Source organism: Rhinatrema bivittatum, chromosome 9, assembly GCF_901001135.1.
Source record: "Rhinatrema bivittatum chromosome 9, aRhiBiv1.1, whole genome shotgun sequence".
NCBI lineage: Eukaryota > Metazoa > Chordata > Amphibia > Gymnophiona > Rhinatrematidae > Rhinatrema > Rhinatrema bivittatum.
In genome coordinates this window covers 159,648,044-159,672,019 of record NC_042623.1, presented here as the reverse complement: position 1 = coordinate 159,672,019, position 23,976 = coordinate 159,648,044, and positions in this window count along the sequence as shown.

Genomic DNA, 23,976 nt, shown 5'->3' with positions numbered 1-23,976 from the left:
AATGCAGGAGAAGTCGAAGGCCGACTTGGGTTAGGGCAGGTGGCGTTCAAGAGAAGTCCAGTGGTCAGGCAGTGGAGAATGGTGGGCGGCAGTGATGTGGAGTCCAGGAAACAATCCAAGATCAACTCCAGGTATCCGTCCAAGGGAAGGCGGATGGATAGGCAGGGCAGGGAGATGAGGAGCAACACAGGAGGCAAGGTACACCGAAGAACTGAAGAAGAGAAGCCTAGCCACGAGACTGAAGAACAAGACTGAAGGACACTGAAGAAGAACTAACCACAAGGACTGAAGAACAATGACAGAAGCTGGAACTGAAGGACAGATGAGCTGGAAATGAAAAACAGCAAAGTCTGAGAACAGGATGCTGGCAACTCACACTGCTAACAGGCAGAAAGACCTGTTTCCCAGGTGTCTTGCTGCTGGAGAATTGCCCTTTTGTAGGGCAACATTGCTGATGTCATCTAAAGGGGCCATGAGGCTTTCCTGCCACAGTCCCTTTAAACATAGAAAGGAAGCACTCGCAAGCACCTAAGGAGGACGCGCCGCCCCGGACCTGTCGGTGGTGTTGCTGCTGCATATGCCAGCCAGCTGCATCATGCCGGAACGGAGTTGAGAGCGGCAGTCTGTGGGAGCAGCCCGCATGTAAGTACCATATTCGCGCATAAATGCTATTTTATGAACATCGAGAATGCGCATGGATTTTCAGCGATCCAGGGAAGCTCCAGGGCAGGTTTCAAAAGTATGTGTGGTAGTTGCTCTTTTGTAACAGATTTACGTATGCACATTGCAAAGCTTATTTGCACCCTTTTATACCTACGAATTTACTCATGTAAGGGAAATCATACTTGTCTATAGTCTGCAGTTTTTGGGTGGGAGGTGTGTGTGAACTGGAAGGAGTTCAGGGTAAAGTACTAAAGGGGCTAGTTGGGGAAGGACTGAGGAAAGTGGTGGAGGTATAAACAAACTGATTATTCCAAGAATACGTGCAAGTAAGTGTTTTCAAAATGGCTTTATAAAATACCTGCCTCCGTGTTCAATTCTGGGTGTTTATTCGTGCAGTGTCATGATTATTTCACGCATAAAATATTTGCATGCCTGTTTATAAAACAGGTAGAGAAATTATGTGTTTTCTTGCATTGGTCATTTATACACACATATTGAAACACATATGCTTGTTTTTGGAGCAGAAATACTACTCTTTATTTTCTAACTTGGGCAGCTCCTGCTGCCAGGTTTATAAAGTCCATGTATCCACCCATGCACACAAATGCTGTACCACAGATAGATTTGAAAGCTGGGCTCCAAGCAAAGTCGGCCCCTGACCAAAACATGATCCAAGAAACAAAATGCAGACTTTTAGTCTCATGGAGAATGGGCATTTTCAGACAGAAAATATGTGCAGGTAAGATTTTTTTTTTTTTTTAACTTTTGGAAAGAGCTTTGAAACTTGCTCTTCCTATTTATAACTATGTTAGTTTACCTAAGTTCATTTGAGTAAATGTAAGCATAGGGAGATAATACTACTTGCCTTAAATCTAAGTGTCAGTGGGAGAGAGCAAGACACGTGTGCTTCAAATGTTTTCTTAAGTCTCACAGGATTAAATTTAAGAATCGGGGAAAGCTAGTGCAAAAAAAAAAAAAATACAATAAGCCTACGAATCAGTGTGCTTGCAGAGTTATGAAACAGAATAACTTTTTTGCCCAAGGCTTTGCTTTGCTGCAGCTTCTGGAAGGGAACATTTTCCACAGAAAAAAGAAATGTGCCAATTATGCAGTACTTCATGTAGCTCGCATTGCTTTAATTTTAGGAATGCTTGTTGTTGACCATAGTTTTGTCACACACTCACCACAATGATACCACAAACAAAATATTATCAAGCCTTGGTTCTTCAGGGTATCCTGTTTCGTAGTCTGTGCTGTTTTGTTCTTTGTATGGAAACATTTTTCATCTGAAACCAGATCCATTTGCTTTCATCCTAGAAAACAGTAGCTCTGCTGAAGCAAAATTTGCTATAGCAGCATCGATGACAGTTCATTTGTTCCTTTTTTTTTTATGCCTCACCCACTAAAGAGTACTCATAACTTGTCTTCCCTCTTTGGCTTGAGTGTGGGATAAGAGCACACTAACATGTATAAGCAGTTATAAACTGCCATCTTCTGCTTTCTATGATTTTACTATAGATTGCTGCCACAACCTACGATGAGTTCTACGGAAGTCAACAGATCTACAGCAGGTTTTGGAAGTAACTCCTAGCATATCCACATTATAATCTTGTATATCATTGCATTTTCATACTGTATATTTGCAGACTCACTCAGGCTATATCAGCATTTATTAGGCTCTATGAGTCAACAGAAAGTACAAAGGAATCATATCCACAATTGGGATTTACTGGAGAAATTAATATGTCTCACATGATACAAAACCCAATAGCCTTCAACTACAAGATTCACAATCTATTCTGCTTTAATAAAAGGATAACCTCTATCTGGTGACAATAATACTTTTTCTGATATTCCAAGGTAGATACAAAAAGGGTCTATAATAGTACTACAATTTCAAAATCTTGTTTTTCTATTCCTCAGATATTAGAGAATCACAACTTGAGAAAGTCATTAGGTGACTAAACATAGTTACTTGTTACTGGATTATTTAATATTATAATAATACTTCAAACAAGCGAAGTCCACTTCAGGCAGGAGACTGCATGTGCTGCAACATGAGCACTGTAGCCAGATGACTACCCACTCTCTGTCTTATCCTATCAACAGCTTACTCTTTAATTTGAAGTCCATGTTGGTCGTCCTCACTATAGGCCACTCTCCTAAACTGAGAAACCTGTCGCTCAGATCTCACCACATCAGAAAAATGGGGCTCATTCTGCAAATATATTCCAACAAAAAACTTTTATTTTCTGGTGTTACCAGCAGTCAAGAGCATATAACCATAAAGTGAGAGAAAACACCAATTACATCAGAGTACATAGGTTTGCACAGCTAGGCTGGGGAGGTTACAAACAAGATAGAAAGGTCAACATACTAAATCCTTAGTAATTATATACATCTTCCTAGTATTATGATAGCTTCTTACAAATACTTTTTCCTTTTCTCTATCCAATATTTCAAAGTACACTCAGCAAAAACAATTTCCGTACACTACATCTACTGTTTCTCCTCTTCCTTGATGACTGTGCTTCTCACAGTCTTAATGTAAATTTTTCCCACCTTAAGTGCTTCAGTGCTTATTCACTGGACACTTAGTAATTCTTTCCATTCTCCATAGAAACTCTGTAACCCTTCAGAAATGTCTTCTTCCTCTCTCCAAGTAGTTGCAAGGGACTTTCCCCGGAGTCCCTGTCTCCCACCTTCTTCGCTCAAGGAGCCTCCCCATGGACCGTGGGAACTCCAACACTCCTCCGCCTGTGGGTCTCAGGAGAAGTCCCCGGGCTCTCTCTCCCCTGGAGGAAAAACACTTATGCCTCCTCGGACTTTTTCCCCTAGAGGTGGAAAGCCGCTACAGGACTCTCTCCAGAGAGAAGCCACCCTGGGTGAACCTAGGCCCTGGCTGGGCTCTCTCCAGTTCCTCCTGCCAAATCCTCAAGCAGCCCTTTTATACTGGATGAACCCTTCCTCTATGGGACCTTGCACACCCAGTCCCTTCTGAAAGGGAAACATTTCCACATAGACCACTAATCACTCTTTCACCAGGACACAGTGCAAATGCATCGTGTAAATTTACCAGAAAAATTGCCGAGTGGCTGTTCATGATACTGCGCTCACCATGCAGAGCATTGGCAGTAACAGACAGCTTCTGCTCACCTGCAGTATTTCCACACTCCCCAAAAATTTCCATAACGGCAAATCTGCTATATCAGATTGCCTCCCCAACTCAGAATCCACTCTATGGGTCTCTTTTTGATGAAAAAGGGCTCCTTGTTGAGAGAACCGTCACATAACCCTTCTAACTTGGGCTTATTCCCTTGCTGCAGGTAAAATAGTTAGGGTTCTTTAAGATGAAAACTGGCTGGGATTTCTGCACGGAAGCACAGTCTTACAATTCTCCAATCATTCCTGTACAAATGCTGCTTTTAAGCAATGATCATCAGACATTTTGAATGATCACTGACAAAAAAGGACTCAGCAAAGGCCTAGATTTCTGATCACATTATGAGACAAAATAATACTGCCTTTCACCTTCTGATCTTCCATCAATCCCCCTCCCCTTCCCCCTATCACTGGAATGCCTTTTATGATTCACTTATGACACTGCTTTATATTTCAAAAAAAAAAATAAAAAATAGCATATTACTTATTGCACATGTTATATGGTGATAACAGTCTCCCAGTTTATTTGTTCCAAATTATATACTCCTTGTTCTATGTAATAGCATTCTTACATGCATGTTAATGTTAATATGTATAACAGTCTCCCAGTTTATTTGTTCCAAGTTATATACTACTTGTTCTATGTAATTGCATTCTTACATGCATGTTAATGTTAAAATGTAAACCGAATTGATTTGTAACTCTGCTACATGAACTTCGGTATATAAAAATGCTAAATAAATAAATAAATAAATAATAAGCCTATTACATATAACTTGACAGTCTTAGTTAGAGCTCCTGAGTTCCTGCAGTACATTGTTAGGGTTAGTTACTATGTGGGCCCTGGGCTGAGGTGAGAGATTGTATCGCCCACAGGGAGGAGCCCCGTAAGTTTCACTGTTGGGAGGCGAGGTCTCAGCTGACATCAGACACAGAATCAGTCTAGAGTCTTTATTAAAAAGAGAAGAGTGGCACTACCCACGGAGCGGGGATGCCAGAGAGGAGGTCTCACAGACCCAGAGACACAGGGTCGGTGAAATGGGGATACCCAGAGAGGATACCTCCATAGAGTTGGTAAAGGTCCGCAGAGCGTGATACACTGATGAGGTCTTCAATAGAGATGGTAGTGGTCCATGGAGCGGAGTATACTGAAGAGGTCTTCGGTAAAGATGGTAGTGGCCAACGAAGCGGGGTACACCAAAGAAGGTCCTCAGTAGAGACAGTAGTGGTCCGCAGAGTGGGGTACACCGGAGAGGGTCCTCACTAGAGATGATAGCGGTCCACAGAGCGGGGTACGCCAATGAGGTTCTTAGTAGAGATGGTAATGGTCCACGAAGCGGGGTACACCAGAGAGGGTCCTCACTAGAGATGATAGTAGTCCACAGAGTGGGGTATGCCAATGAGGTCCTTAGTAGAGATGGTAATGGTCTGCAGAGCGGGGCACACCGGTGAGGGTCCTCAGTAGAGATGATAACAGTCCACAGAGCAGGGAACACCAATGAGGTCCTCAATAGAGTTGGTAAAGGCCCGCAGAGTGGGATATGCTCGAAGGAGTCCTCAGTAGAGATGGTAATGGTCCACAAAGTGGGGTACACCAGAGAGGTCCTCGGTAGAACAGGAAGCAGTCCACAGAGTGGGGTACTTACGAAAAGAGTAGCAATGGCTCCAGAGAAACCCCTGGGAATGGAGCAGGCAGAAGTCCAAAGCAGGCCCTCTGAGGAGTGGATAGCCAAGACGAGGAGAGGGCCCCCGAGGAGAGGGTACCCAAGACGTCTTATGCCAAGAAGCAGGAACTGGAACGCAGGGCGGAAGCAGGAACTGGAAAGTGAGGCGGATTCAGCAAGAAGGGATCTCTTTGGCAAGTCATCGGTAGGCAGGGCCAGCAGGTTTAAATGTCCTGGAGGGATGACGTCATCCGGAGGGGATGCCCCCGAGGTTCCTGCCATGACATGCTTAAGACTGGCCCGTGCGCGCCTAAGTGATTCCGATGGCAAGATGGTGGTCGGTGGCGTCCGTGCTGCCCCAAGAGGCCTGGAAGTGGTAGGCAGGCCGTCGGCAGCTGGCGGAGGCTGACAGTGTACCCCACAGAGTCAGGGAAGTGAAGAAAGAGGTGAGCAGCAGCAGTCGCAGCCATCTGCAACCGACGGGCGTAACACACATTTTTCAAGATTCTTCAGCAAGAGTTAATAAATACTATGGCAGATTTACCAAAATTCTGTGGAAATTCTGTGGCAAATATGCATAATTTTGCATAACATTTCTACCTCTGACTAATCAAATATAAGGTCCATTTTTTTTTATTGAAAACCATTCACATTGTTTTTAAACAATATTTAAGCTATATATATGTAAAGAATTTATCAAGTACAAAAATCATCTTTTTATCAAGTTAAGACCTATAAGTTACAAACTTTTAACTGTGAAATATTAGTTTTGTGCAACTATGCTTTTTATATTTTCTTGAGAAAGTCCGTGATGTTTTTCTGAGTATATTAACTTATATATGTTAAAAATGCCCTCATTAGCAGTTTGGCATGCTTTTAATTACCCAGAAAGATATGTTTGCATATATTGGACACATGGTAACAGACACAAAAAGAAGTTGAATTAACACAACCTTTTAATTTGTCAGCAGTAGTGCCAGTAATCAAGACTTCTATGAACTGAAACGAATGCCCTCTTTGTCAGCTGTGAGACTTCCAAAAACCTAGCCAGGTCTTTGGAAATGGTGTATGATTGACCACATATACAGGTGCAAGAAACTTTATTAGAGAATAAGGTGAGACTTTTAATCTGTTCTAGCCTCAGCATCAACCCCCCACCCCCACCCCACTCCCATTCTCTGCAGACTGTTTATGAGGGGAGGAGCTGGAGCTGGAGCAGAAGCAGAGAAACTTGAAACTGAAGGCAGACACTGTAGCTTTCTTCAACAGATTAAAATAAGAGGTGGGAAAGCTTCAGGAATGTTGATTCTGTTGCAGGTTGCCAATTGTGAAAACAAGTTAATTAAGCAGTTTCTCCCTCAGCCACATAATTGTGGGAAGTTAGGCACTGATTTTTGTCCTTTTAGAGTGATCAAGTATTATTAATGCAAAGACCACTACACTTAGCACTAGTTAACAATAACTAGGGAGGCCAAACACTGAAAAAACATTCAGGCCGATACAGTAAAACCCATGGGAGAGCGCAAATAGCGCCTCTTTTTTGACAGGATCTTACAGCCGATGCTCAATTTTGCCGGCGTCGGTTCTCAAACCCACTGACAGGCATGGGTTCAGAAAATGGACACTGGCATAATTGAGTGTCCGTCTTCCGACCCATGGGGCGCGGGCTGATTTAAAAAAAATTTTTTTTAATTTTTAACTTTTTTTAAATTTTGGAGCCTCTGACTTAATATCGCTATGATATTATGTCGGAGGGTGTACAGGAAAGCAATTTTTTCTGCTTTTCTGTACACTTCCCCGGAGCCGGCAGAAATTAACACCCGCCTTTGGGCAGGCGTTAATTTCTGAAAGTAAAATGTGCGGCTTGGCTGCACATTTTACTTTCTGTATCGCACGGGACTAATAGGTTCATCAATATGCATTTGCATGTTGCGGGCGCTATTAGTTTTGGGGTGGTGGCCGCTCGTTTTCAATGTGCTATTACCCCTTACTGTATACGGGGTAAAGCTAGCGCATTGAAAACACGCGGCCAAACCCGGGCTAACAGTGCGCTCCACCAGAGCGCACTGTACTGTATCGGCCCGATTGTGATTGAACTTCTTTTCACCTCTAGACATATTTGTGAGAGACATTAGTTGGAAAGGGTGAGCAAGGCCTGCATTATCACTACTTGTAACTGGATAAATGAAGCATGTTATTTTCTAATGCTATCAGTTTGACTTCATATAAAGAGTAAATGCTTAATTATATAATTTATTTATTTTATCTGATTTTTATTTTCCACTTTTCAGCACTTCAAAGCGGATTACATTCAGATAATGTAGGTATTTCCCTATCCCCAGATTTTCTCACCTGTGCTGGAGGTTTGATCATGACACTGATAGGCTAATTTCAAAAAGTTTAGGAATCTGATTTTGGGAGTCAGCATTCTAAATTGGCCACTTTGAAAATTGACTAGGGCTGAATTCCTAAATTTAGGTTCCCAGTTTCACTAAGAGCGTAAATTTTGGAGCCTAAAAAGTGGGCATCTATGGAGGCAAATTTAGGTAGGGGAAAAAAGTTAGGGACTTAACACTGATTGTCAACATTAGGCAGCTAGGACCCTAAATCTACACAAATGATTTACATGTATCACCATGCGTTATCACGGAGTTTTAATTATGCATGACCTATTTTACATGGATTTGCAAAATTCATACATGTAAATGCCATGCAAAGCAGCTAATTGTATTAGAGGAGGGTTTCAGACCGAAATATCATGCAATATCACATATATAGCGTGATATAGCCGCAATATGGCTATTATAGCATTCAATATACAGCATTTAGCAAGTGTTAAATACTTTTTAAAACATGTTGTAGCCATATCATGCTTTAGTAAATGTAGGCCTTAGTTAGGTACCTAAGGTTGAAACTTTGTTTCCCCCTCCTTAACTCTGTCCCTGTAGCCATCCACGTTTCAGGAGGATAATTTTAGTGGTCTAGTGAAACTAGGATCCTAAATTTTGGAACTTGGCCCTAGTAAATTTTCAAAAGGATCAACTTAGTATCCTTTGAAAACTGGCCTCTTAGATTTCTAAGCTTGGCTGAAAATAGTTATCTAACTCAGTCACCTTAGGTGTCTAAATTTAAGAGACCAGCTTTTGTTGACCATTGACCTCCTACTGTTTGAACTCTGAACCAAATTCATTTTACTCTGTAAATGGAAAGCATTTCTCAGAATCTAATATTTTCCTGTGAAGTATGCCCTATGCTAGGTAGGTAGGATTGATTTATCTCACTGGTGGGCTAAGAGTTAATCAATAAAATAACAGTTTCCTCCTTATTACAAGGAAAGAGCTGATTAGACACTTGATGAATGGGGTAATTTTTCATAGCTATAATTAACACACTGCATGGCTTCCCGTATAATTGATATTTAATGCTTTCATAGTAAGCTAGTTAAGATATTGGAGGGAAAAAAATCTGATTTATACTGAAAATTGCTCACGTCTGAGGCTTGATGAGTTTTGCTGATGACGCTGGAGAGGCACAGCTGGTTGAGAATGGGTGCTGGGTTAGTGATGAAACTGAGTAGACCTGGATACAAACTACAAATTTAAGTTCATTACAACGCCAATCAGCCTTCATGATAGCTGGAAATATGAGAGAGAGAGAGAGAGAGAAAGCGAGAGAGAAGCCTTTTGCACTGTACATTTCCATATTAAATTAGAAGCCTGTGAGCATGACTCACACATTGTGTTATGAGGACTACCATCTGTATTGAATGCACAAAAACTAAGGTAATGTTAACAATATGATCCAAGTCAACGAAAAAATGTGCTTCATAGATAAGGCAGCAATCCCTAGGCACCAGGAGCATATTAAGGAAAGTCAGTTAGGGATGTTTGTCTTGTTTCTAAGCATTGTTGCCATAATTAGGAATTGCATTTCTTTTGTTGACTTAAATCATGCTTTTAACATTACTTATTTACAAAGTTGGTTTGATTGAAAGAAGATCAAAGGTCTATCATGTTTTTGTTTTAATTGAACACAGATGATAGCCCTCACATCATTCTCATAGATTTCTGGATTTAGAAAGAGCAAAGGCAGTTCAAAAGAGGGCTACAAAAATGGTACAGTCTGCCCCATAAGATGAGACAAGGACCTACTATGGATTCCCTGTTATAGAAACAGATGAGGATAAAATAGAAATATTCAAATGCATTAAAAGAGTAAATAGTACAAAGAGGCAAGCATTTTCCAGTGCAAAGGAAGTTCTAGAACAAAGGTTTAAAGTATGAGCCTCAGAGTCACATGAAAATATTACTTCACAGAAAAGGTAGTGATACATGAAACAACCTCACAAAGGAAGTGCTAGAGGCAAAACCAGTACTGGAAATCAAGAAAGCATGCAATAATCACAAAGTATTCCTAGCGGTGGAGAAGCAACTGTAAAACTGAAGATTAGTTTGGTTCAGTGATATGACAACAGAAAGAGAATATGGGTGGAATAGATGGGCCTTGTGGTATTTAATTACTATCATATTCTATGCTTCTAAAATATACAATGAACATCTTCCACCAGCACAGGTAGATAGTCAGCCCAACCTGACATGCAACTAATTCAGATTCATTCCCACTCAGCCCAGAGACATACTCAACAAAACCCTTACCAGATTCCTGACCCACCAATGCTCCCCACACCCCCATAACTCCAGCGTGCAGTTTTCACCCAACTAGGCACAGGCAAATCTGACTCTTCCCCACATATGCCCAACTAGATTATCCCCTTGAAGCAAACTGAAACCGTATCCTTTCTTCATTTGATTCGAGGGTCTTCATTCTCACAAGCTGATAGTCATTCCAGTTGCACTTCATCCATCTTTGGAGGTCACAGGCTTGACTCTAGGTCCCGCTGGCAACATGGAGACTTTTTTTTTCCACCCAGCTTCAGCAGTAGCACTTCTCCTACTATACTTGTTGGAGAGGTTGAGACAATTCCCTTACGCTTGGCCTCCAAAAGTATACATTTTGGGAATGGGATATATTGCAAATTGTAGTAGTTCCAGATGTTGCTGTTCCGGAGCTGACTTCTTTGTTAGCGGTAGCTCAAATTGTGATTAATCCTGGTTAACTCTGCAATTGCTGGAAGTTCCAGCAGGAACAGAAGTGTTGAAGTCAGGTTTCCTTCAGTTCTGGCAGTGCCACTATGCCAGATGCTGCCTGAATCTGCACGTTATCCTCCTCCAGAGTTAGTAGCCTCTGAGGTTTATTGTCTGACCCTTTTCTTCCATAACATGTTTTTTGCGTGGTCCAGCAGTTTCTTTCTACTTCTTTGGGCTTTTAGCTCAATTGGAACTGAGGCTTAATTCCAGCACCTGCCCAGTTTCAATTTTTTTTTTAGGAGCTTCTTTGGCAACCATCCAGGAAAAGTTCCCCCATTGTATATCACCTCCCACCTCACTTTTTCTAATCATTGAAATGACAGTTCTGGGCCAGGGGCTATGCACCGGGGTTCCTTCTCCTAATGCAGCCACGTGGTGTTACTGTTGCATGACTGCTGGGAATCCCTCTCCCCAGGGGACTGTGAATGCTGGCCCCCACAGGCCCCAGCTAGCCTGAGAAGTGGAAGGCCTGAACTTGAAATCAAAACCCAGTTGCTCCACATGAGGACTGAGCCATTGGACCAATCCTCCCATGATAATCTTTTATGAGCTGGAAGGGCTGCCCTATTCTTTCTTATGGTGTACTGTGCCAGTTCATGCTTTGCAATGTCTGTCTTGTGGTCCCTGAAACCACTTCAAAGCCAACTAGCATATAATAAACACAGAATAGTGATCCATTGCACAATTCAATCATTTCATTTAAAATGTTTTCTTTGGAGGTTCAAATGATAAATTATTGTACATTGGTACAAGCCACAGATATTTGTTTTCAGGACAGTCCATCAGAATATACTGCCCCTAATTACTTTACACATCTCGGCAGCCAGATTCATTAATCATGTCAATGTTATGGAGATGAGTCTAGTCTGCCTCAGAGCTGCAACCATTTAAAATAGAATAACAACAGCCTCAGCGGCAATATAATTGGTGAAAGGTTAGGTTATTTTTCTCTCTCTCCAAGATTTGTAGCTTATTCTGCTGTCCAGATATGGAACAGTGATTACTGTCCTTGTTTTTTCAACTATTAGCAACTACAAACTCTAGTTTATTTATATGTGGGAGGGATTCCTTCTTTTAAAGAGCTTAATATATGGAGTATACTGCATGTAAGAGTGGCATTTATTGCTATGGTAAAAGCTCTGATTCCTTAACAATAGGGCTTCTATGGAAGTGCATGTCTTTTACATTTTTTTATCTTATTTATGTTGCGCTGGGAGGTGGACCCTTGGCCTAGTCCAGGATTGGTAGGCTCCCTGGTTGGACACAGAGAGCGCCTGCCACCAGGAGGTGGATCACAAGAGGAGACAGAGGCTCGCTGGAGCTTCACCAATAGCAACCCTAGGTACCTCCGGGTTGAGCCCTTGGGTACCCGGGCCGCCTGGTCTTAGGTGGGCCTCGCAGGATCTCCTTGAAAGGAAGTTCATGGGTGTGCCCACCACAATCAAGGGTGTGCGGTCGATACCCAGGCCAGAAGTCCTGGGTGCCTGAGAAGGCCAAAGGAGAGTCTCTGAATGTATGGCAAGGATCAAGGTCAGATTCGAGGAAGTGTGGTCAGTCAAAGCAAGGGCCAGAGCCAGTAATCAGTCAGTGGATAGTCAGGCAAAGCAAGGGTCAGGTTTCAGGCAGCAGTCAGACGTGGTCAGAGATCAGGCAGAGGTCGGATCCAGGCAGTGTGCAGACGTGGTCAATAATCAGGCAGAGATCGGATTCAGGCAGTGTGCAGACGTCAGTAATCGGGCCAAGGTCAGTTCCAGGCAGTGAGTAGATGGTCGAAGAAGCAGGCAAGGTCAAAACCAGGTGGTGATCAAAGTAGTCAGGAACAGGCAGGTCAAGGAGTCAGCGAAGGTCAGCTGAGAACGTTGAACACCGGAGCCGAAGAGCAACTCATCCAAGGAGGAGAGGAGAAGTTGCTAAGGTGACTCCTGAGTGCCAGGAGCCACCTTATATACCGATCCGGAGCTGACATCATGAAGGGGAGCAGGCAGTCCTGTTGCACCTCGGGCCCTTTAAGAGGAGGGCAGGGGCACCCGCGCCTAAGGACTTGCCCCGGGAAAATTGGCGTCGGCGTCTCTGACGCAAAGAAATGGTCTGCAGTGGGAGGGCTGGCCAGACATGCCTGGAGGTCCTCTGAAATGCCTCCCCCGTCCTGCCCCGAAGCAGGGCCAGTTCCAGGAAGATGCGGGAGGGAAGGTAAGACAGGCCGGTCGCGAGTTCCGCGACCGGCCGTGGCAACAATTTATTTATTACAGTTTTAACAGTTCCAACAGTCTACTGAACGAATAAGGAAATATCACCTTAGGAACAGAGGAAATAAACATTTTGAACAGCATGGCAACCTAAAATTTGGAGGGGAAATGATGATAATAACAACAGGACTGGCAGAATAACAAAAGCAATCCAATCCCAATCCATTAAATCTATAATCTATATTCCTTGGGCACATTTCTTAACCAACAGTTTTGTCACTAGGAAATCTTTTTAACTTAGTGCATCATAAATAACAAGTGTATTCCCATGATAAACTACAACACATGTACAAGGAAACTGAAGAAAAAAAAAAAAGATGCTTCCACTCCCAATACTTGTGTTTAAGCTCCAGAAAAGCCTTCGTAGCTGTTTGAGAAGACACAAATCAGGAAAAACATTAATCCTCTCACCCAAAAACAGGGAGGATCTATGACTAAAGAAAAGCTTCATTATCAAACCTCTATCTAGTTCTAAAGCAAAAAAAACACTACCAAAGTCCCTCTAATTAATATTTCTTCTTGAGATGATTCCAATAAAGTTGTAGCATCCAAGTTATCAGTTGAAGCCAATGGCTCCACATTCCCTGCTTTTAAGACTGGTGACCGTTTTCAAGATGGAATATAGTACACTTTACATAGTGGTGGCATATTTTGAGGAGAAATCATTAGGTTTACAAAAGAATACTTTTCAACCATATCATACAGTGACACCAATTTCTTCCTAAGAAAATTCAAAAAAATGGAAATTCATGTATCTAGAGTTATTTTCAAGTGGTTCAATTCTAAACCAAAGAGATAGCTTATTATTAACCAGCACAGTATTAGAGATTTGGATTAAGGAAGTATGAGCGGAAAGAATTTCTAGCATGGCAGTATAATTCTTCATCCTAGCATCATATGAGTCAAACTTGACTATTGCATCAACAGAAAATGTACATAACTTGTTCTAGAGATTGTCCCAAATCTTCTAGAGAAATTGACTTGTGCATCTGCCTGGCTATATCCTTCTGAAAATTAGAGGCTTGAACTGGGACCAATTTTGAGGAAATAATTTGCAGTTTCCCCAGCTACCATTTGTATAGGAGGCCAGAGCAGTAGCCAGGCCATTTGGCACATATGTCCAAGTGGAAAAGTGTGCCCTCACCCTTAACACAACGTACAACACCAAGGGGCTGGGAGACTCTGTTACATGGAGGGGGTTTTGATTTTTATTTTGATTCAGCAATTTCATCCTGCTCCTTTGGGCTTCCAGCTCAGTCTGAACCAGTACAGAGATCCTGGAGCCATGAGCCTTTATTCACAACTACTAGGGATCATTTTATTTTATAGCCCCTCCCAACTTTATTTACTCCAGGCATTGCAGTGTCAGTCCTGGGCTAGGGGGCCAGTCACCAGGGCTCTCTTCAGAACCCTGCAATCATAGGCCCCCAGTCCAACCACTAGGTGTCACCGTCTCCCAGTCACACCTTCCCCACACACAATTAAAAACTAGGCATTTATAATACCAGATTTTACCTAAACAAGGACATTCTGAGGTAGAAATAGCACTTTCCAACAACATGCATTGCTGTGATGCCAACCAGAAAACCCTGCAAAATAAATAAAAATTAAAAAGGCATTTGGAACCCATAGAGTATTAGGCCTATGGTAACATGTGTTGGGTGTAAGCTTGGCTCTCAGAAAGCCATGAATAAACTGAATAACAATATAATAAACCTCCCATACCAAAATACTACTAACTACCAGCACTCAAACAGTAACAACTTACCCATGAAATGACAGCAATGTAAATATTTCACCGGGCTCTAAAACACAATTATACCTCATATTAGGAAAATAGAACAAACCAGGCTGCTATAGATAATAAGAACATAAGAAGTTGCCACACTGGGTCAGACTGAGGGTCCATCAAGCCCAGCAGTTAATAGCAGTTTATGGACTTCTTCTCCAGGAACTTATCCAAACCTTTATTAAACCCGGTTACACTAACACAGAAACTATATGCTAGCAGAACACCTCCCCTTGTTCACTTATGAAGAACACAGACAGATCCTCACCAGATACTAAATAAAGAGACCATATATAGTGTAAACAGAAACATGCAGACAAAAACTGAACTGGAAACTGCAACAAGTCAGACTCTATATGCAGTACAACTATAGAAAAACAGAAACATCACCATTCCTCATAAAACATCAAACAACAAAATCAAGAAATTTAAAGCATAAATTATATTTCAAATAAACTGACAAATAGAACATCCAGTAATTAAAAATTCATGTTAAACTTTTCCAAATGACAATAAAATATTTCAAAACTGCTGATACATCAAACACCCAATAATTAAAAATAAGGATAAAATAAATCTCCTGCTGTCCATACCTGGGAAATTTTGATTTCTAGATGTCCTGAGATGGTCATGGTGTAGCAGGGAGAGGGGAGGGAGTTACTGCATACATGGTGAACCATACACACACACATACATGCTCATTTGCTCTCTCTCACATGCTCTCTCTCACACAGTGTGCTCTCTCATATGCTCAGAAACACATACACACTCTTTTGCTATCTCGTGCATGCTCAATAATACTCTCTCACTTGTTCACTCTATCTCACATGCTCAATCATACACACACACACTCAATTGCTCTCTCCCATCTGCACAATCATACACACGTTCATCCGCTCTCTCACATGCGCAATCGTACACACACATTCGTATTCTCTCTCAAATGCATAATCATGCACACATTTTCATATGCACTCTCATATGTTCAATCACACACACACACAGATATGCTTTTTATTTTCACCTCTGGAAGCTTAGGGGCAGCGACCTCTTCCTTCAGCCCTTAGGGCCCACAGACTTCCTCTTTCTTCTTGCCTCCAGGTTTACTGTTCCTACCTCGCTGGGGGGAGGGGGTTGGAGCATGAGAAGGAAAGTCAGTGCTTCTGGTGCCCTATGAGCTGTGCTGCTCCTCACTTGGGGGAGGGAGGGGGGAGGAAGGGAGATCTTCCGGGCCTTACTGTTTCTCACTGCTGGGGCGGGGAGAGGAGGGGGAAGCCGATGAGACCCCGCAAGCTGAGCTGCTTTTCCCTGCCAGAGCTGGGTGAGGAAGAAAGTAGCCTATGCTTTTTTGCAAGGCCCATGGGCCACGCAAATCTTCTGTCAAGGCTGGGAGAGAGATAAAGCAGCCAAAGCGTTCTGCAACTCCCACAGGCCAGTCTGCTCTTTATTTCCAGTGCAGAAAGAGGAAGGAGGAGTCTGAGGACAGTGTCACCTCCACCTCTCAGGTAGAGGTGCCAAAGGAGGAACACAATACTAAGGGTTGAGAGAGAGCTCACCACTTGGAGGAGATAGCATCACATGCTATCTCATTCATCCTTCCTAGAACAACTCCAGAGCACAAAGACCCAGTCTTAACCACTGTCATCTCCACAGGGCAAGACATGATTTTCCCCTTCCTTTTCTTGCCCATTTATACTGTATAAAGGAAAACAAAAAGCAACCGAAGGGAGCACGCTCACAACGTCTGCTCAGTCTCAATAAGGAAGGCACTCACAGTCCAAATAAACAAAGCTTCCATTCACTCCCAAGGTGCTCCCCATGTGGCTTACAAGGGGCAGGCTCCTTTGGCTTGCACCTGTATGCAGGAGAGTTCAGCTTATGATACCCCGGGTCCCAATGTTATGACATACGTATGGGGCATTTAAATAACTCTCCAATGTGCCCTTGAGAAGAATTGAAGAGCCCGGGTCCCAACATGGTGATGTCAGCAGTGGGAGGGTGGGAGAGTCCGGGATTTGCCAGTATGGTAGTGAAATGATCTTCTCTAATCTCTCTAGCCCTTCCTGATGTTGCAAGAGACCTCAAGAAGACAACTGTAGAGTGTGGCTTTTGTAGATCCTGGGTCCTAATATGATGACATCAGCATGGGGAGATCAGGTATTCGCCCCCCCCCCCCCCCTCCTTTAGATGACTTGTCAGTGTGCTGATGAATTGATCTCCTGCCTAGATCTCTCTAGTTTCTTCCGATGTCGCAAAACTGTTCTTTTATATGAGTCTAGGTTGAGTTTACAGTAAACAGTTTCCCAGATTCTTTGAACATTTTTTTATATGTGAAGTACATGCAGCCGATTCAATAAAAATTATTTAAAATGGCAGTCAGTTTACTTTAAAACACACATGAGCGTATTTTTTTGTAACAGGGTTTAATGGAAGAATTGTTGTCCCTGTGGATCTGTTAAAGCCGCTCTCTTGTTGAACTTTTGCAGAAGGTCAAAAGCAGCTCTGTCCACAGAGGCTAAACTTGAAGGCACACATTTTGAATTTTTCAGGTACGTTATTTACAACAGAGAAACAGGGCACTTTCATTTAAAATGCTATATGATATAATGCAGTTCATTGTTAAGAGCATGTCTAGCTACAACAGTACATTCATCCTCATTCAAAACGTGAAGCTTTGTTGAACTGCATTCAATCCCAGGGTCTTTTTAGTATTATCAGTGAATACACTTTTGGCACCCCATTTGTTTGTAGGGATTGCCAAAATAGAAAACTAAGAATGTCTAGAAAAAATGAGATTGAAAGGAGACGGCTGACTCAATGCATTACACAAGGTGTGAGGTTAGTTGGCAGCTCTGAATATAAAGTGTTTTAATATGATCTAATTATGTAAATTAGAAGTGGAGAATCAGAGGAAATATTGCAGAGATGCACAGCTGTACACTGGCCACTCAAATAGTCCAAATTGTCCTGAGAAATGGTGAGCTTTGCCGTGCATGCACTCCAATTCTTTATGGGGCTGTAGGAAAAATAAACACAGGGGGCTTCAGAAAAGAGAGCAACAGCAGCGGCAGCAGTAGCATATAATGGATTCCAAAGCGAGAGATCATGGCATCCAAATGTCCTAAATGTGAGAAAACCGTCTATTTTGGGCTATACATGTTTCGATCTTAAAGTCTCTATCAATATCCTCTCTTCGCTGGATCAGCCGGGGGGAAGCCTGCGCAGTTGGCACCTTGACCTGCCGGAGTAAGGATTTCATCTCTCTCTTACCCCAAGCCGTCTCAGCGCCGTCTGCGAGCCTCTAATCGTCGCTGCTCCACTCTTCAGCCCGAGCTTGGTAGCTCGGCCTGCCGCGAACTGTACAGCCCTACCAGAGTGCGGCTACAGCGCAGCCAATCAGCGACAAGCCCGTGGGGATTTAAATCCCGCTCCTTTCAGGCGCCATCTCTCTTCGCTGGATCAGCCGGGGGAAAGCCTGCGCGGTCGGCACCTTGACCTGCCGGGGTAAGCCTTTTCATCTCTCTTACCCCAAGCCATCTCAGCGCCGCCTGTGAGCCTCTAATCATCGCCGCCTCCACTCTTCAGCCCGAGCTTGGTAGCTCGGCCTGCCGCAAACTGTACAGCCCTACCAGAGTGCGGCTACAGCACAGCCAATCAGCGACAAGCCCACGGGGATATAAATCCTGTTCCTCTCAGGCGCCATCTCTCTTCGCTAGATCAGCTGGGGAACAGCCTGCGCAGTCGGCGCCTTGACCTGCCGGGGTAAGGCTTTCATCTCTCTCTTACCCCAAGCCATCTCAGCGCCACCTGCGAGCCTCTAATCGCCGCCGCTCCACTCTTCAGCCCGAGCTTGGTAGCTCGGCCTGCCGCAAACTGTACAGCCCTACCAGAGTGCGGCTACAGCGCAGCCAATCAGCGACAAGCCTGTGGGAATTTAAATCCTGCTCCTCTCAGGCGCCGTGTGCCAAAGGCGCGCGACAAAGGGGCCTGCCCTTCGTGCAGCCCCTGAAGACAAACCGAATCTCTCATTATGACCGACTTCATCGCCTCGACCCCCTTCTTCCTCTGATCTACTCCGGCGATCAATCTTCTTCCTGGATTCAACAGCTAACCTATTCCTACCTTCAAAACAGTCTTACACTTCAGTATCATCCTGCAGTCACACTGTATTGTGCTCCCGTAAGCTACTTTTCCTCACTGCAGTTATACTTACCGTAGCCAGTAACCTAATTGGCGTATCTTCCCCTAATTATACATTACCTACAAGGGTTAATCTCCAGACCGCCACCACAACAGTCTTTACAAAATCTTACCGACAATATCTCCACTACAGCTTGATAGCAGCTTCAATCAACATCTTAACCCCTTCCTCCAACTATCACAACAACCAGTTAATCACTAGGGATATGAATCATGTGCCCGATCATCTTAACGATCGAAATAGTCTGGCAGGAGAAGAAAATCATGTTTGCACGATTTTTTAGTAAAAAAATCATTTTTTCTGATTAGTGCGCACTTACGGGAGTGAGTGCGCGCTAACAGGAAGTTAGTGCGCACTAACCATTGTTAGTGCGCACTAACAGAAAATGATACAATTTGACACTTTTCAGGGCAATTAAGGTCAGTTTAGGAATGAATATGTATTCCTATTGGCTGCCCGGTATCAGGGATAGGGCACTGCGTGCAGGAAGATCACAACACGCTCGGTATCATGGATAGGGCACTGCGTGCAGGAAGATCACAACACCCCTGGTAACCGGGATAGGGCACTGTGTGCAGGAAGATCACAACACCCCCGGTAACCACGATAGGGCATTGCGTGCAGGAAGATCACAACACTCCTGGTATCAGGGATAGGGCACTGCGTGCAGGAAGATCACAACACTCCCGGTATCAGGGATAGGGCACTGCATGCAGGAAGATCACAACACCCCCCGGTATCAGGGATAGGGCACTGCGTGCAGGAAGATCACAACACTCCCGGTATCAGGGATATGGCACTGCATGCAGGAAGATCACAACACTCCCGGTATCAGGGATAGGGCACAAGTTCTAGTCACATTGACTGATCACATTACTTTTTTTGTCAAGCTACCAACCATTTCCATTTCCCATCCCCCATATATTAAACCATCACGTCAGTGGGAACCTTGGTAACATGAATAAATAAGAGGACAGCCAATAGGAATACATTCCTATTCATTCCTAAACTGACCTTAACTGACCTGAAAAGTGTCAAATTGTATCATTTTCTTTTTTTTTTTTTTTTTCAATTTATACTTTATTGAAATTTTTTATATATCATCCATACATTTTTAAATAAAAAGAGGAAATCTTGTTATACAACATCCATAAACATTATATCCAATATAAAATTCCGAAAATCAAATGTTGAACAAGAAATTATAAATGGGGAGCGAACAATAAATCATATTCTTCACAATAATTAAGGGAAAGAGGATGTCAATGGTTTTACTTAGACCTTATTTTAGATATTACTATTCTCTATTTGCCTCAGATTTATCTGCAAGGAATGTCTCCAAATGCATGGGGTCCGAGAACACAAATTTATTTCCCTGATGAGTAACATAACATTTCGCAGGAAATTTTAAATAAAAAGTTGCCCCTATTTCTAGGACTTTACTTTTCAGGGAAAGGAATTGTCTTCGACGCGCCTGAGTAGGCCTCGAGACATCCGGGAATATATAAACTCTTTGCCCTCAATTGAGGAACAGGGAAAGAAATTGTCTGAACTAGAATCTACTATGAAATCTATAACTGGTAATGTGCAAAATATCCAAAATGCTGAAAATATGCATATTGTAGACAGTTTGTCATTACATTCAGAAATTGAAAACATAGAAAATATGTTACGTATTAAAAACTTACGTTTAGTTAACTTCCCAATAACGAGGTTATTGTCACCTTTTGAAATGTTCAAGAAATTCATAATAGAAAATCTTGGTTATGATATAGATAAAATCCCAATTATATCTAAGATTTTTTATTTCCCTGTTTCATCTAGAACTCCGTTACTAGGAGAGCAAGAGAAAAGTCCAGGGATTTCTTCTTTTCTAGAGGAATCTCTGGATATTATTAATAAACGAGCGACTTTATTTGTCTCCTTCTCTCTAGAGAGAGAGAAAGATCAGCTGTTAGAAAAGTTTTTCAGGAACAAGGACTGCTCCTTTTGTGGGCAAAGAGTTTATATATTCCCCTTTGTGGGCAAATTGTATCATTTTCTGTTGGTGCGCACTAACAATGGTTAGTGCGCGCTAACTTCCTGTTAGCGCGCACTAACTCCCGTTAGTGCGCGCTAACCAAAAAAAACGAGGGGGAATTTCTATTGTATCGCACTCTTTACCGATTAATGACGATTTAAACCTTATCGGGACGATAATCTAAATCGTTGAAAAACGATTCACATCCCTATTACTCACAGTTGACCAGTTATCCAACTTTCAGTTCCCAGCCAACCCTATACCATCCCACTTCTTGTTACCTTCCTACACCCCTACTACTTGCCCACCGCTCCCGCCAGTGAAACCTCCAAAATTCATACAGCTTTCCCAAACCCGACTCTACAGCACTGCCTTTCACCAAAAGGAATATCGACCAGGCAAGCCCAACACCGCAACTTAAAAACTCTCACACCTATTCTGATTGCTCCGATTATCCAGCTCCTAGGCCTCACCCTATTTTCTCTATTTCTATTCAACGCACAATCCCTAACCAAGAAATCTCTAATCCTCAATGACTATCTCACTGATGCTAAGCTGGATATATGCGCAATAACTGAAACATGGCTTAAGCCTTCAGATACAGCAATAATAAACCAACTACCTACGCTGACCTATGACATCTTCTCCCTTCCCAGACAGAAAAAAAGGTTAGGGGGAATTCTCCTGGCAACCAAAAAAAGGCCTCAGATTCTCGCAACATCCATTCAACTCTGATTCCAAACTGGAAATCGGCTTTTTCACTTCACAACATCTTCAAATCCTACTCGTCTACTCCCCCCCCCCCCCCCCCCCCGGGGCCTCCTGGAAACAGATGCTTCCCCTATCATTGAAATAACCACAACGCTCCTCAACTTGGATGCTCCAGCAATAATCCTAGGAGATTTTAACCTGCACGTAGATAACCCCTCACTTTCAAACAGCTGTGAAACCCTTCCCACAGCCCTTTCAGCAATGGGATTCAAACAGATAGTCAACAAACCCACACATAAAGCTGGTCACACAATGGACCTGATCTTCGTCAACAAAGGCATTATGACTACATCTCACCTGAAGAGCAAGAAGGTACCTTGGTCAGACCACACCCTTATTTCAACATCATTCTCACTGAAAGAAACCAGCACCCTCCCAGGCACCTTCACCCTCCTTTCCTTACAGAAGATCATGGTCCTCTGAAGACCTCAATATCCACTTGGCTTCACACCTTCCCCTCATAGACCTCTCCAATCCAAACTCTGCTCTCCGTTCCTGGAACAACATAACAGAATCTATAGCTAACAAGCTCTGTCCTCTAACAATAAAAAAATCCCACCCTAATGCCTCCAAAAGACAACCTTGGTTCACTAATGATCTCAGAAGGCTAAAACAAAGTTTAAGACAGAAAGAAGCCAAATGGCGAAAAACCCCATGCGCTAGTACTCTTTCTGCCTACAAATTTACACTACATCAGTACAAGTCCTACACCTCAAAATCAAAAAGGGATTTTTATGCGTCTAAGATCCATAACCTGGTCTTTGATGCCAAAGCCTTATTTGCCTATGTATCCAGTCTCACCCAGATCAACCCCCCGGAAATTCCCAGTAACCTAGCACAATCCAAAGCCGAAGAACTCGCACCGTTTTTCCAAAACAAAATCATCAGCCTCCTAACCCAACTGCCCTCCAACATCGCCACCCTCCCGTCTTCTCTGCAGCCTTCCATCAAAAACATTTGCCTTGAAGCCTTCGAACCCATCGCCTCTACTGAGATACAAGTTGTTTTAAGAAGAATGAAACCCTCCTCTCATCCTGCGGACCATATCCCCACCAAACTTCTTTTGACAATTCCAGACTCCATCTCCAAAACACTGGCGGACATCATTAACTGCTCTCTCTCCCAAGGTTCCTTCCCAGACGACCTCAAACTTGCCTCAATCAAACCTCTCCTAAAAAAACCAAACCTTGACCCCAAAGACCCTAACAACTTCCGCCCAATAGCCAACCTCCCCTTCATTGCTAAGATTATGGAAAAACTAGTGAACTCTCAGCTATCGGACTACATTGAAGATAACAAACTCCTATTCGCTTCACAATATGGTTTCCGCAAAAATTTAGGCACAGAATCCCTCCTTACCGACCTGACAGACTACCTCATCATGGGTCTCGACAAAGGTCAATCTTTCTTACTGATCCTACTAGACCTTTCGGCAGCTTTTGACACTGTCAACCACTCCATTCTCATTAACCAGTCAACTTCCATAGGAATTACTGGCACCGCTCTAACCTGGTTCAAAACATTTCTCAGCAACAGAGATTACAAGGTCAAAATCCAGAACAAAGAATCAGCACACTACGACTCAACCATAGGAGTCCCACAAGGCTCCTCATTGTCTCCGATGCTCTTTAACATCTACCTTCTACCGCTTTGCCAGCTCCTCACCAACCTCAACCTAAAACATTTTCTCTACGCAGATGATATCCAGATCCTGATCCCCATTAAAGACACATACTCAAAAACGCTTGACCATTGGGAAACCTGCCACCAGGAAATCAAACGCCTCCTCAAAAGCCTAAACCTAGTACTACATTCCTCCAAGACCGAACTACTACTCATCTCTCCAGAGAATAGCAATTCCAATGCCTCTCATCCATCCAACCCACCAACCACAAGTGAGAGACCTAGGAGTGATAATTGATAATTGGTTGAACTTCAAGGCTTCCATCAATAGAACTACCAAAGACTGTTTCCACAAACTCCAAGTGCTAAAAAGGATAAGGCCTCTCTTCCATGCTCAAGATTTCAGAACGATCCTCCAAGCAATTATTTTCTCAAAGATAGATTACTGTAACTCTATCTTACTAGGTCTCCCTTCCTCCTATACCAAACCGCTTCAGATGGTACAAAATGCAGCAGCCCGTCTACTAACAAACACCAGGAAAAGAGACCATATTTCTCCAATTCTAAAAGATCTTCACTGGTTACCAATACACTTCAGAATCATCTACAAATCCATCTCCATGATATACAAAACCATCCATCAAAACACTACAATCGACCTACAAATCCCTCTCCAGTTACACAACTCCT